Raw genomic sequence first — 15,962 nt, forward strand, 5'->3', positions numbered from 1 at the left:
TTGAATGCGCAATGTGATGGACGTTAAGGCTATCACGTCGGTCGAGGGACTCGTCGCTGAGTATGCGAGTGTTTTCGACGACGCCTTGGGAGGATGCAAGGGAGTGTCCGCGAAAATAACAATCGAAGACAACGTGAAGCCGAGGTTCAAGGATCGTCCTGTTCCGTTCGCAATGATCGACCGCGTCAACGAGGAAACTGATGCGCATGGAACGAGTTGGAGTGCTGCGTCCAGTTAAGACTTCGGAATGGGCTGCACCTAACGTGCTATCTTGAAGCGAAGTGGCCAGATTCGGATATGTGTCGACTTCAAGGTCACTGTTAATCCCGTGACAGTGCCTGAAAAGTACCCGATACCACGCGTTGAAGACCTGTTTAGCCGTCTTGCGGTGGCGAGAAGTTCAGCAAGTTGGACTTGAAGGATGCGGATTTGCAAGTTCAACTGGACGAGGCATCCCGCAAGCTGGTGACAATCAACACACCAAAAGGACTGTACCAATACACGCGTTTGCCTTTTGGCGTCACATCTGCTCCTTCAATTTTCCAGCGGGAGATGGAAAAACTGCTACAAGGCTCAGACACGTTGTGGTGTATTTCGACGACGTTCTTGTGACTGGACGCGACGACCAGGACCATCTAACAAACCTGGGCCTAGTCCTAAGCCGACTGAAGCAAGCTGGGCTTAATTGAAGCTTGATAAGTGTACCTTCCTGGAATGGCAAGTTCAATACCTGGGTCACGTTGTGACGGCTGCGGGGTTTCAACCCAATCCTGAAAAGGTAGAGGCTGTGCTGAAGGCCCCTATGCCAAATATGTCAAGGCATTACAGAGTTACCTAGGCCTAGTCAACTTTTACCGCAGGTTTCTGCCTGAACTGTCTAGTGTGTTGCATGCTTGAACGAGCTGCTTGTGGCCAAGGTGCCTTGGGAGTGGCGTGAGGATCACGAACGTGCTTTCCAAAGGAGCAAGGAGCTACTTGTTTCAGCAGCAGTGCTGGCGCATTATGACCCCAACAAACCCGTGGTCTCGTATGCGATGCGTCACCTTACGGCGTTGGCGCCGTTCGCCCATAGGGAAGACTCGGGGGCTGAACGACCAATCGCATTTGCATCACGAAGTCTCGCGCCAGCCGAGTGGAACTACAGTCATCTCGACAAGGAGGCTCTTGCGCTCATGTTTGGCGTAACCAAGTTCCGACAATACCTCGGGGACGCGAGTTCGAGGCTATTACGGACCATAAACTATTACTGGGCTTGCTGGCTCCGGACAAGCGCGTGCCTGAGGTGTGTTCACCGCGTATCATGCGTTGGGCGCTGATGCTTGGAGCATATAACTACAAGCTCATGTACCGGCCGGGAGCAAGCATTGCCAACGCGGATGGTTTGAGTCGCCTACCACTACCAGTGTACGCTCAACCTGTGGAGAGGCCAGCGGAAGTTTTCATGCTGGAGGCTGCTTATCCTCGGGTACTGCGGTCGACTGTAGTCACGGAAGTTACGTCCAAGGACTCAACCTTAGCGAAGCTACGAGATGCCTTATGGTCTGGAGCTGAGCTACGTGACCCGAGTTCAGGTTCTACGCAGATCGAAAACTTCAGATGAGCGTGCAAGAAGACTGTTTACTTCTCGGATCGCGGGTGATCATCCCAAGTGCATTGCAGCAAGAAGTGTTGCGACTCCTTCATGAGGGGCACCCTGGAATGACCAAGATGACGGCTATCGCCAGGAGTCACGTCTGGTGGTCCTCGTTGGATGAGGACATTACTGCTGCAGTTCGCCAGTGTCAGGTCTGCCAAGACACCAGAGGGTTGCGCGGCCAGTTGCGATGATGCCATGGCCGTTTCCGGACAGACCATGGTCTCGCCTTCATATTGACTTCGCTGGACCTTTGAAGAAACGCTACTTGCTGGTCGTTATCGATGCATTTCAAAGTGGATACAGGCCGTGCCTATATCTACACCATCGCAGAGGCAACTATCTCCATGCCTGAGGGTTATGTTTGCCACTCACGGATTGCCAGATGTAGGGGTGTCCGACAACGGACCAGCGTTCGTGGAGTGAGGAATTCGGAAGCTTCCTGCATCGAAATGGCATCAAACAAGTATATGACACCTCCATACCATCCAGCGTCAAACGGGGCTGCAGAACGGGCAGTTCAGTGCATCAAGTCAAAGCTAAAGAAATCGGCTGAAGGGAGTTTTACATGCCAACTTGCTCGTATTCTTTTCAATTACAGGATTACTCCCCACGAAACTACCAGGTGCTCGCCAGCGGAGCTGATCATGGGCCGTAAGTTAAAGACTGCTCTAACGTTGCTGCATCCAGACATGACAGCTAATGTCTTGCTGAAGCAGCTCAAGCAGAAGATTGTCCATGATGGTGGAGCTCGAACCACGCCACCCGCAAGACTCGGAGACTACATCTACGCACGGAATTTCCGTTCGGGGCAACCCTGGATGCCAGCAAGAGTGAGTGACAGAGCCACCGATAACATCGCTGATGTCGTTTTGTCAGACGGTAGGTGTTGGCGGCGCCATCAAGACACCTGCGACCGAACTTCGCCCATTTAGTGCGCCTCCTGGACTGCCGCCTGCGCAACAGACTTCTTCACCGCCGCCAGGGTTACCGCCTGTGCAACAAGCTTCGTCAACCACGGAAGTGCGTGCCGGAACGGGCGGGTGTGCAACCGGCTGTGCAACTAGTTTCCGCTACCCAGCAAGTGTGAGTCGGAGCAACCGAATCCCGTTGCTGAGCCGTGTCTTGAAACATGCAGCGAAAGTGGGAACAACAGTAACACGCGATCTGGTTGTGCCTACTACCCATGACAGTACGCCAATGCTGCGAAGAAGCACGAGGACAAAAAAACAGTGAGCGTTTCTGACCACGAAGGACGCTAAACTATCGTTGTTTTTCTGTTTCTGTTTGTTGGATGGGGAGGAGTGTAACATAATAGCCACCGGAACACGCGCTGATGTGTTATCACTAACAGATTGCATATGCGGCGTGTTACGCCATCACTAGGTTGCTGTAAAAGATTAGTGCGTAGGAAATAAAGAGCAGTGTTTTTCCACGGTATCAAGTGTGCTGTTTCGCTTCGGCTGCTCCCCGCGAGTTGGCTATGACAGGATGGTACACCGTTGTTGTGCGATGAACAACGTGTCACTCTTGAGAACACCTTCAACAACTTTCGAGAGGAAGACATGTCCGTGGTCACTGAGCAGCGTGCCTGGGGTGGCCCATGACGCAGAATGAATCGACGAAGCAGGAAGGAGGCAACGTCGTGCGCAGTAGCTGCAGGAAGCGCCGCAGTTTCAGCGTATCGCGTAAGGTGGTCAACTGCCACAATAGCCCAGCGGTTTCCAGCCGATGTCATGGGAAGGGGCCCGTACAAATCTATACCGACGCGCCCAAAGGGCCGCTTGGGGCAAGGTAAAGGTTGCAGCCCAGCTGGCGAGAGGCGGGGTGAAGATTACCAGCACTGGCAATCTGGACAAGAGCGTACGAACTTTGAACGTAGCTGTACATCCCTCGCTAGTAGTACCGCTGTTGAAGGCGCTGGTAAATCTTGAAAACGCCAGAGTGGGCACACTGGGGATCGGCGTGGAAAGCTGCGCAAATATCGGAACGCAGACTGCGAAGCACTACTAACAACCACCGTCGGCCGTCGGAGCTGTAATTGCGCCGGTAAAGCAGGTCGTCGCGAATGGCGAAATGGTGAGCTTGACGGCGCAACGCGCGGGTTGTTGACTTGGTCGATGGATCAGAGAGCCAGCCTATAAGCGACGCAATCCAGGGGTCCTTCCGCTGCTCAGAAGCGATGGTGCGAATGTCGATGGAGGACACAGTCAACCGAGATATATTGTTGTCAGCCAAGGGAGAGGTACTGGGATCGATACCAGCACCTCCACCACTTGTAAAGGCGATTATTGCACGCAAGCGTAAGGCTGACCGTCCGATCATTTCAGGGAACTGCGAGCGCGAGCGTCGTAGTCCGAGCGATGCGCTGGAGGGACTGTCCCACTAGACAGCGCTGGTAAGGATGCCCCCTGCATCGTCCCTCTTCTTCACTGCAATATATATATTGTACCGGAGCACATCGGCACCAGCGAGTGTGTGGAAGAAGATGTTGACGATCGTGTGGTTCGCGCTAGGTCGGTTTTTAACGAGCCAGCTTGTTTAACCGCTTCATCTAGTCTACCTGCCAAATACTCTTGTTGCATTTGGTGGAAGTGCTGGGTAGTCCCCTTCAGCGTCCTGGAACTCCGCAGCCGTACGCTACCATCTGCCTTCACGATGACCGAGGACGCCGGCCCCTCGCGAGCTTCTCCCGCTCCCACACCTGTCGTGTGCTCTGGGGTGCTTCGTATGCGTGATCCTCCAGTCTTCAGTGGCACTGACGATCACGACGTGGAAGACTGGCTGGCCGAGTATGAACGTGTTAGTGCAAACAACAAGTGGGATGACCGCGACAAGCTGACTCACGCCATCTTTTATTTTACCGGCGTGGCCCACCTGTGGTTCAAGAACCATGAAGCTGATTTTACCACCTGGTCAGCTTCAAAGAGACCCTCGTTTCGTTTTTCGGCCGGCCAGCGGTGCGCAAGCTTCGCGCTGAACACAGCCTCCGCGGACGATCTCAACAAATTGGTGAGACCTTCACCAGCTACATTGAGGATGTCATCGGCCTCTGTAGGCGGGCGAATGCGTCCATGTCGGAACCTGACAGAATCAAACACATAATGAAAGGCATCGACGATGACGCCTTTCATATGCTCGTGGCCAAAACCCACAAAGCGTTACTGAAGTTATTGAACTTTGCCAAAGTTTTGACGAGCTGCGTAAACAGCGCATCTCCACACGTCGCCCTGGAATGCAAACGGCTGACGTTTCAGATTTGGCTCCCAGCACCGCTAGTATTGATTACACCTCGTTGCTGCCTCAAATTCAGCAATACGTACGCGAGGAAGTGGCACGTCAGCTCTCTCTTGTGGCATCGGTCACTGAGCCTCTCCCCCCACTGGACCAGTCGCTTCGCCGGGTTATTCAGACGCAAGTTGCTGAAGCCCTACCGTCCCCCGCTTCACCGCCGCAAGTTACGGCTCCGTTAACTTACGCTGAGGCCCTTACACGATCTCATGCCCAGCCGACGCCAGTCCCATCCAGCCCAGCCACCAACTTCTACACGCCGCCAAGTCCGGTACGGCCGGTTTACGTACCTATCTCGCATCCAAGACCACCTTTCAACCCCTGGCGCACTCCGGACAACCGGCCGGTGTGCTACGCTTGCGGTATTCCGGGACATGTTGCGCGCTTCTGTCGCCGCCGCGGACTCTATTTTCGCGATGGCGCTCCCAACCTTAGTCATGTCCCTCAACAAGCTACGCACCGTCTTACATCTGACGCCACGGACTCGTATTCACGTCGCCCCGCCTTCAGTTCACGCCGATCTCCTTCTCCCCGCCGCCGCTCCCTTTCCCCCATGGTTCGCCGTTCCAACCGTGCCCAGGAGGAAAACTAACAGCCGCAGTTCCTGAGGCAAGAACTGCGCCGTCGTCGAAATTTGCAAGGCCTCTTCTTTCGCCGCCTAACGAGATTGTAGTGTTTATAGACGGTGTCGCGACGAACGCTCTTGTCGACACAGGAGCAGCTGTTTGTGTGATTAGTGAGATTCTCTGCCGCAAACTGAACAAAGTGACGACTCCGCTTTTTGATATTTCGCTACGCACAGCGAGCTCGCAGCACGTGAAGCCTTCGGCCACCTGCACCGCTCGTGTTTTAATTCAAGATGCGCTCTACATCGTCGAATTTGTCGTCCTTTCTCATGCATCGCATGCCGTTATCCTGGGCTGGGACTTCCTTTCCGCGCATCATGCAGTTGTCGACTGCGCTCGTGCACAACTCGCCTTGTCTCCGTTCTGTACCGCAACCGTCGATGACCGTCGCCCGTCTGCTAAAGTGGTTGTCGCTGCTGACGTCGTCATCCCTGCTTTCTCTGTCGCCTTAGTGTCCGTCACCTGTGACGCTGTCCCCAATTCAACTGCACTTTTTGTACCGTCTGAGAAATGTGCGCGTCGCCGGGACGTTGTCCTACCGTTCGCAGTCGTCACACTTGATGATGATTCCAGTGCAGTTTACGCGTGCAATCCGTTTCCCTGCCCTTCAACTCTATTACGTGGCGAATCTGTTGGGCGTCTCGACACTTTTGATGCCATCTTTCCGTTTGATGCGCCTTGCGATACGACCCCACTGCCTATCGATGCCGTCACTTCTGCCGCCGCTCCCGCCCCACCCGACCACGACGTCTTGTTGCGCAGCGTCGATAACGCGCTCCCGCAAGCTCAGCGCAATCAGCTCGTTCAACTCCTTGACCGTTTTCGGACCTCTTTCGACATGGGCCGACCTTGTTTGGGGCGCACGTCAGCGGTTGTTCACCATATTGACACCGGTCACCATGCTCCACTGCGTCAGCGTCCCTACCGAGTGTCACACACCGAGCGCAGCGTCATCAGTGAACAAGTCGATGACATGCTGCAACGTGGCGTGATCCAGCAGTCACACAGTCCGTGGGCATCTCCGGTCGTCCTGGTACGGAAAAAGGACGGCTCAATCAGATTTTGCGTGGATTACCGCCGACTGAACAAGATCACACGTAAGGATGTTTATCCTCTACCACGAATAGACGATGCTCTAGATTGTCTACAAGGTGCCGAATTTTTTTCTTCCCTGGATCTTCGCTCTGGATACTGGCAAGTGCCGATGGCTGAAGCGGACCGTCCAAAAACGGCTTTTGTGACCCCTGACGGGTTATACGAATTTAATGTGATGCCCTTCGGCCTGTGTAATGCGCCTGCAACTTTCGAGAGGATGATGGACACTATCCTCCGGGGACTTAAGTGGCGTACCTGTCTTTGCTACTTAGACGACATAGTTGTCTTCTCTCCCAATTTTGAATCTCATCTCGATCGCCTCGAGCAAGTTCTTGAGTGTCTCACGGCCGCTGGTTTGCAATTAAACTTGAAAAAATGCCATTTTGGTGCCAGACAGCTTACGATTCTCGGCCACGTCGTTTCACAAGAGGGAATCCTACCAGACCCTGCCAAACTGCGAGCCGTTGCTGAGTTTCCCAAGCCAACCACTCTTAAAGAGCTCCGTAGCTTCATCGGCTTGTGCTCTTATTTTCGGCGTTTCATCCGTAATTTCGCCTCTATTATCGCCCCCTTGACTCAGCTACTTGCCAGCAGCGCTGACCTCTCGGCATGGAATCCCGATTGCGACGAGTCATTTACTACGCTCCGCCGGCTCCTTACGTCCCCTCCAGTACTGCGCCACTTCGATCCCAATGCGCCTACTGAAGTTCACACGGACGCTAGCGGTGTCGGTCTTGGTGCCATCCTCGCCCAACGCAAAGACGGCTATGACGAGTATGTCGTTGCATATGCCAGCCGTACCCTAACAAAGGCAGAGTCGAACTATTCTGTAACGGAAAAGGAATGCTTGGCAATTATTTGGGCAATCAGCAAATTCCGTACTTACCTTTACGGACGCCAGTTCGACGTTGTGACTGACCACCATGCCTTATGCTGGTTGTCATCTATGAAAGACCCCACTGGCCGCCTCGCACGTTGGGCTTTACGCCTTCAAGAGTATGACATACGTGTCATTTATCGCTCGGGACGCAAGCATTCAGACGCCGATGCCCTATCCCGTTCTCCGCTGCCTCCTGACCTACTTTGCTTACGAACTTCCACCTGCGATTCGTCGTCCCTCAGCATCACCGACATGCCGGCCGAGCAACGCAAGGATCCCTGGATCGCTTCTCTGCTTGACGTTCTCTCTCACCGTTCACTTGAATCTGTTTCACGCACCATTCGTCGTCAAGCGCATCACTTTGTCGTTCGTGACGGCTTGTTGTACCGGCGCAATTACCTAACCGATGGCCGCAGGTGGCTGCTTGTTATCCCCCGTCATCTGCGCTCGGACATATGCACCGCCTACCACGACGATCCTCAATGCGGCCACGCTGGCGTATTCAAGACCTACTCCCGCTTACGCCTGAGGTATTACTGGCGCGGCATGTATCGATACATTCGCCAGTACGTGCGATCATGCCTTTCGTGCCAACGCCGCAAGACTCCCCCTCATAGCACCGCTGGTCCTCTACAACCTTTACCGTGCCCTACACGACCATTTGACCGTGTTGGCATTGATCTTTACGGTCCCCTCCCCAACACTCCTGCAGGCAACCGGTGGATCATTGTCGCCGTCGACCATCTCACACGGTACGCTGAAACATCTGCGCTGCCAGCTGCCACCGCGATAGACGTCGCTCGCTTCCTTCTTCGCCGCCTCATTTTGCGACACGGTGCGCCCCGTGAATTATTAAGCGATCGTGGCCGCGTCTTTCTCTCAAACGCTATTGAGGCACTGCTCCAAGAATGCCGCATCGTTCACCGCACCACCTCTGCGTACCATCCTCAAACAAACGGCATGACGGAGCGTTTCAACCGTACCCTTGGAGATATGCTTGCGATGTACGTGTCCGATGATCACTCCAATTGGGACCAGGTGCTCCCCTTCGTCACGTACGCCTATAACTCTGCGCCACAAGCTACCACCGGCTTCTCCCCTTTCTTTCTTCTATATGGACGTGAACCATCATGTTCATTGGACACCATTCTCCCCTACCGACCCGATGTCTCTGAAGCCACGCCCGTTTCCGAAGCGGCTGCTTATGCTGAAGAGTGTCGTCAACTGGCTCGCTCGTTTACCGCGCAAGACCAATGTCGCCAAAAATCTCGCCATGACGAATCTGCATCTAGCGCCCACTATTCCCCGGGAATGCTAGTTTGGCTCTGGGTCCCATCCACTACTCCCGGCCTTTCGACCAAGCTTCTCTCGAATTACCACGGTCCCTACCGAGTAGTAGAGCAAACATCTCCCGTCAACTACATCATCGAGCCGCTCGAGCCATCTTCCGACCACCGCTGCCGAGGGCGTGAAACAGTTCACGTCACTCGGCTGAAACCGTTCTACGACCCTCCTGTGCTGTCATTCCCCTAAGTCGCCAGGTTGGCTCCTTTCTGCGCGGGGAGTGATTGTACCGGAGCACATCGGCACCAGCTCTGTGCCAGCGAGTGTGTGGAAGAAGACGTTGACGATCGTGTGGTTCGCGCTAGGTCGGTTTTCAACGAGCCAGCTTGTTTAACCGCTTCATCTAGTCTACCTGCCAAATACTCTTGTTGCAATATATATATATATATATATATATATATATATATATTGTGGGCGCTTATTACGCACGTCTTCTTCATCTGTATTTTATCATCGTCATTCTACGTTTCTCGATCATCTTTAGTTATGTGTGATCATCATCATCAGGTACCTCCTTTGCTGGTTCGCTCCCGAGTACTAGGGCCGAATAAACGTCGTGCCAACAGAGACGTCTTCGGTGGTGGAGGTAGCTCCTTCGATCCTCCGACATTCCGCTCTTTGTACTGCCCGTGTCGTCATTGATGATATTCGGCTCGATATACAATTAGCTGTGCTGTCCCCATGCGCTCATCAACTTATTTTAGGGTGGGATTTTCTGTCTTCTGCTTCCGCGGCTATTTGTTGTGGTCAACGCGTCGTGCATCTTACGGACACCGTCTACTTACTTGGGGAAGACACGTACACGCCGTTGCGCCTGATTGCTGCGGAAGATACCGAACTGCCTCCCGGCCGACAGCGAATTATTACCATTATGTCGACCGATATCGACCATGGTGACGTCTTGGTCTTGCCCTCTTCCCGTTGTCATCATAAAGGCATCGCTTTTGCACCAGGTGTAGTTCGATTTTCCAATGGCTCGGCGCTTGTCACCGCCACGAACGCGACATCGGAGAAAATTCTCCTTCCGCAAAACACCACAGTGGCATGCGCGGCCGACCCAGGGCCTGTATGCGTCGTGCCCCTTGCACCTATGTCTTCCACGGTCGCTTCTACTTGTGCTACTGCTTCTCCCTCCGCCCTTACTGCAGCCATCAGCAGTGACTTGCCACCTTCACAGATGCAGCAGCTGCTTGCTTTGTTGAACAAACATGCAAATTCTTTTGATGTCCATTCGTCGACTCTGGGCCAAACCACAGCTGCAGCGCATCGCATTCAGACAGAAGACGCGTCCATGCCGACGCCCGTACCGCGTGTCCCTAGCCGAGCGGAAAATCAGAAGAAAATGTCGCGGACATGCTGGAACAGAACGTCATCCGGCCCTCAGCTAGCCCTTGGTCATCTCCGGTTATTTTGGTTCGAAAAAAAGACGGTTCCGTGCGCTTTTGCGTCGATTACCGGGCCCTCAATAAGATCACTCGAAAGGACGTATACCCTATGCCTCGCACTGACGACGCCCTTGATTCACTGCAAGGTGCAGAATACTTTTCAAGCCTCGATCTGCGCTCCGACTATTGGCAAATCCCAATGCACGAAGACGATAAAGAAAAAACAGCGTTTGCCACCCCTGATGGACTTTATGAATTCAACGTCATGCCTTTCGGGCTATGCAATGCACCTGTGACTTTTTAACGCATGATTGACACCCTGCTGCGTGGCCTCAAATGAAAAACTTGCCTCTGCTACCTGGATGACATTGTCGTCTTTTCATCAACATTTCCTCAGCACCTGCAACGCTTAGATGAAGTTCTGACGTGCCTTGCCGACGCTGGTCTTCGGCTCAACACGAAGAAATGATCTTTCGCCAGCAGATCTATTAAGGTCCTGGGGCATGTTGTGAGCAAGGAGGGCATACGTCCTGACCCTGACAGGATTGCTGCGGTCCTTCGCTTCCCTCGCCCAGAAAGGCCTAAAGACTTGCGAAGCTTCCTTGGCCTCGCTTCTTATTTCCGTCGCTTTATACGGAACTTTGCCTCCATTGCTGCGCCGCTACACAAGCTGCTTGCTTCCAGCGTACCCTTTCTCTGGTCTCAAGAATGTGAAGCAGCCTTTGACATGTTGAAGGACGCTCTCACGTGTAAACCTGTGCTTTGCCATTTTGATGAGACTGCCCCGACTCTCTTGCACACAGACGCTAGCGGCCACGGCATCGGCGCCATCCTTCTGCAACGCGACAACTCTTCGCGCGAGAGAGTCGTTGCATACGCCAGGCGCGTACTCACCGATGCCGAGAAGAACTATACTATAACTGAGCAGGAGTGCCTGGCTGTTGTTTGGTCCGTACAGAAGTTTCGTCCCTATTTGCACGGGCGTCATGTCACAATTGTTACGGACCACCACGCAATATGCTGGCTCTCCACTCTCAAGAACTTGACTGGACGCCTGGGTTGCTAGATTCTTCGCCTGCAAGAATATGACTTTGACATTATTCATAAGTCAGGCAAAAAACACAAAGACGCTGACGCTCTTTCTCGTTGCCCGCTTCCTGCGCACCCACTCGACACCTCGGCAACTGCGCCGCAAAGCAGCTCTTCGGATGTCACTTCTACGCTGGTTTCCTCTCTAGCTTTAATAGACCGCCTTTCTCTGGACGACGATCAAAGATTTGCATCTCGCCAACGGGCTGACCTATATTGTCGGCGTATGATAGACCACCTCTCTGGCGCTTCTCGCCCACCTAACGCGTGGCTTCGACGCCAACTCGCACAATTCAAGCTGGACAATGGCGTGCTGTATCGGCGCATTTACCACCTTGACGGTCAACGCTGGGTGCCCGTTCTACCGCGCTCTCTTCGAGCCCATGTCCTCGAAGCGTTCCACGATGACATGACTGCTGGCCATCTCGGTTTCCACAAGATCTACGATCGCATACGAAGCCGTTACTATTGGCCTGGCCTTTCTACTAGTGTGGGGAGATACGTCGGTTGCTGTTCTCCGTGTCAGCGTCGCAAACTCCCAGCCTCTGCTCCTGCCGGCGAATTACTGCCTATTCCGTGTCCCACCGCACCATTTCAGGTTGTTGGAATCGACCTTTACGGGCCCCTTCCTGTTACTGCAGCTGGCAATCGGTGGATAGTGACCGCCGTCGACCACCTGACGCGCTACGCTGAGACAACGTCAGTGATCACTGGCTCAGCTTCGGAGGTTGCCGACTTCGTCCTTCAAGCTATAATTATGCGCCATGGTGCTCCTCGGGTATTGCTAAGTGACCCTGGAAAGGTCTTTGTTTCCCAACTTTTAAACGAAGTCCTGCGTGCCTCTGGTACCGCCCACAAAACAGCGTCGAGTTACCGTCCACAAACAAACGGTTTGACAGAGCGATTTCATCGCACGCTTGCCGACATGATCGCCGTATATATTCAGCCTGATCACAAGAATTGGGACAAGCTTCTACCATTCATCACTTTCGCCTACAACACGGCCGTTCAGCGTACCACCGGCTACTCGCCATTTTACCTAGTTTACGGATGGTCGCCTACTTCCCTTCTAGACCTTTCTTTATTAAATTCACCTGTCAACCCATCTGCATCGTCTAGCGAAGAATTCGTTTCACGACTCGCCCAATGCCGCCAGCGTGCTCGCGTAAACACAGCAGCCAGACAACAAGAGCGGAAGATCATTTACGCCACGTTCCATCGCGTTGTGTCTTTCCGACCTGGTGAGGAAATACTTCTATAGACGCCCCTTCGCACGCCTGGTTTGTGAGACAAGATCCAGCCGCGATTCATCGGGCCCTATATAGTCCTGGAGCAGACATCGCCGGTCAATTATCGCCTGACTCCTGTTGTCGCCGCTACAGACCGCCGTTGTCGCAACACCACGGTCGTTCATGTTTCCCGCATGAAGCCCTTCACGCGGCGTTCTTCGTCACCTTGACCTGCGGTGAAGGTGACGAAGAATGACGAAGGTGACGGTGAAGGCATGAAGCCCCCCACGTGGGGGGGAAATTAGTGTGGGCGCTTATTACGCACGTCTTTTTCCTCTGCATATTATCATCATCATTCTACGTTTCTCGATCCTCATCTTCAGTTATGTGTGATCATCATCATAGGGTTTGTGCCTTTGCTGGTTCGCTCCCGAGTACTCGGGCCGAATAAACGTCGTGCCAACAGAGACGTCTTAATATACACATATATATATATATATATATATATATATATATATATATATATATATATATATATATATTATTTGTTTAAATTTCAGTGGTGTAAATAGTGTCGTGTTGCAATCGTGGTGTTCATGATGCGTCTGTTTCGTCTAGTGCAACTGCTAATCGAAACGCGCCAAGCGTCTCAACGCGCTGGTTTGTCCAGGAGAAAGTGTGTTGTATACCGCTTGTCTACTCATGCGTCGATGGCCTCATGGTCTCATTATCAGGCATGTGTGCTAGAGGCTCTGGGCTCGAATCCTGCCGTCGGAGAACCTTGTTACTGTTTATTTAATTATGTATAACGGCGTAATTTGTCGAAAATAATGAGTTTGCAAAGTCACAGAGCCGTTTGAAGAGAAAAGGATGAAATTTAGGCATATCCATGGACTAACAGTCATTGCTATTCTCCCTGAAACACGCCGCTTGCATCTCTCACAGACACTAGGGCCAGAGTTCACTCCAGTAATTATTGTATAAAACTCTTATGTTTGAAACGGTGAATTACTTTCGTTGCACCTTTCCTAAATGGTGCCACCATCCCATTACACGCATTGGGCATTAGAGGCAACATACATACAAAAAGTACGTAATCAAGCAGTACAGGAGGCATACGTCTACAAAGATTCCACAGCTACCCCGGTTCTCCGCAAGAAAAGTAGAAAGTTATCTATCAAAAAAGGGGTCAGGCAAGGAGACACAACCTCTCCATTGCTATTCACTGCATGCTTAGAAGAAGTTTTCAAGCTCTTAGACGGGGAAGGCTTAGGAGTGAGGATCAACGGCGAATATCTCAGCAACCTTCGGTTTGCAGAGGACATTGTCTTATTCAGCAACAATGGAGACGAATTACAACAAATGATTGAGGACCTTAATCGAGAAAGTGTAAGAATTGGGTTGAAGATGAATATGCAAAGATAATGTTCAGTAGCCTGGCAAGGGAACAAGAATTCAGGATCGCCAGTGAGCCTCTAGAGTCTGTAAAGGAGTACGTTTATCTAGGTAAATTACTCACAGGGGACCCTGATCACGAGAAAGAAATTTACAGAAGAATAAAATTGGGTTCGGGTGCATACGGCAGGCATTGCCAAATCCTGACTGGGATCTTACCACTGTCGTTGAAAAGAGAAGTGTACAATCATTGCATTCTACCGGTGCTAACATGTGGTGCAGAAACTTGGAGGTTAACAAAGAAGCTCGAAAATAAGTTAAGGACCGCACAAAGAGCGATGGAACTGAAAAAAGTTGTCGCAGTTTTACCTGAAAAGCGAAGCATCAATTGCGATAACAAATTTGTAGAGAGCTATACGGAGTAATGATAGTAGCTTTATCAGCTGTATAAACTTTGACATGCAGGAGCACCGGCAACACGCAGAACTGTTGTCGACGCCGTCGGCGTTTTGCCCGCGTTCGCACAAAATGCGTGCGGCGTTGGTGACTGTTGCCGGAGCCTCTGATATAAATAGGCACTTGGTGCCGCAGCTAAACGTCGCCTCCCTTCCCTCCCCCCCCCCCCCGCCCACGACCTTTGGCGCGTCGGAAGAAGGCGCGTTTGCTCTACATATATGGTGATTGTAAAGGAGGAAAGAGACGCCTACTTCTGCAGCCCTTAAGGGAGCACGGCGCAGAACGCCGTTTCTCTTCCACCGTGCGTTCACTCCCCGTGAAAGCGCGCGTCCCTCGCGCCCTTTCACTCGCACACACAGCGTTCGGCGGCGCGCGGCGACGATTTCATCTCCATTGACGTCATACGGAACCTCATGGCGACGCCGACGGCAGGAATCTGCTTTCGAGGGTCCATATAATTGCTATCGCAATAAAATCTTAGGACTGACGTTAAGAGACAGGAAGAGAGCGGTGTGGATAGCCGATATTCTAGTTGAGATTAAGCGGAAGAAATGGAGCTGGGCAGGCCATGTAATGCGCAGGATGGATAGCCGGTGGTTCATTAGGGTTACAGAATGGATACCAAGAGAAGGCAAGCGCAGTCGAGGTCGGCAGAAAACCAGATGGGATGATGAAGTTAGGACATTTGCAGGCGCAAGTTGGAATACGCTAGCGCAAGACAGGGGTAATTGGAGATCGCAGGGAGAGGCCTTCGTCCTGCAGTGGACGTAAAATATAGGCTGATGATGATGATGATGACCTGTCCAGCTCCATTTCTTTCTCTTAATGTCAGCTACAATTTCGGCTATCCCGTTTGCTGTCTGATCCACACAGCTCTCTTGCTTTCTTTTAACGTTACGCCTAACATTTTTCGTTCCGCCACTCTTAGCGCGGTGCTTAACTTGTTCTCGAGCTTCCTTATTAACCTCCAAGTTTGCGCCCCATATGTTAGCACCGGTAGAATGCAATGATTTTACACTTTTCTTTTCAAAGACAGTGGTAAGCTCACAGTCAAGATTTGGTAATGCTTGCCGTATGCACTCCGACCCATTTTTAAGCTTCTGTAAATTTCCTTCGTATGATGAGAGTCCCTGTGAGTAATTGACGTGGATAAATGTACTCATGTACAGACTCTATAGGGTGAGTGGCGATTATGGACAGTATTATATTGCTAATTGAGCATTTCCGCGTGGTGTATCTGACATCAGCACTTTCAGTGAATTGTCCGTGCACTTCGTGTGCGAATGCATTCTTGCCCTTCCACCGTATGACCCGAGGTAATTCTCATCATCGAAGGATGTTCGAGCCATTACCCTGTAAGAATTGCTTGTTGATGTTCAGTATGGTATATTTAAAAAGAAGTGGGTGATGTAGTTATTGAAGGAATTAGTATGGTATGCTACTGTTTGCAAAAACTGAGGCTCAAGCCTTGCGCGATAACTCTGTTCTTTCCACTCGAGATTTTCTCGGTTTTCAATCCAAGTATTCAGGCAGCAACTC

This window comes from Dermacentor silvarum, chromosome 3 (assembly GCF_013339745.2).
Source record: "Dermacentor silvarum isolate Dsil-2018 chromosome 3, BIME_Dsil_1.4, whole genome shotgun sequence".
Classification (NCBI taxonomy): Eukaryota; Metazoa; Arthropoda; class Arachnida; order Ixodida; family Ixodidae; genus Dermacentor; species Dermacentor silvarum.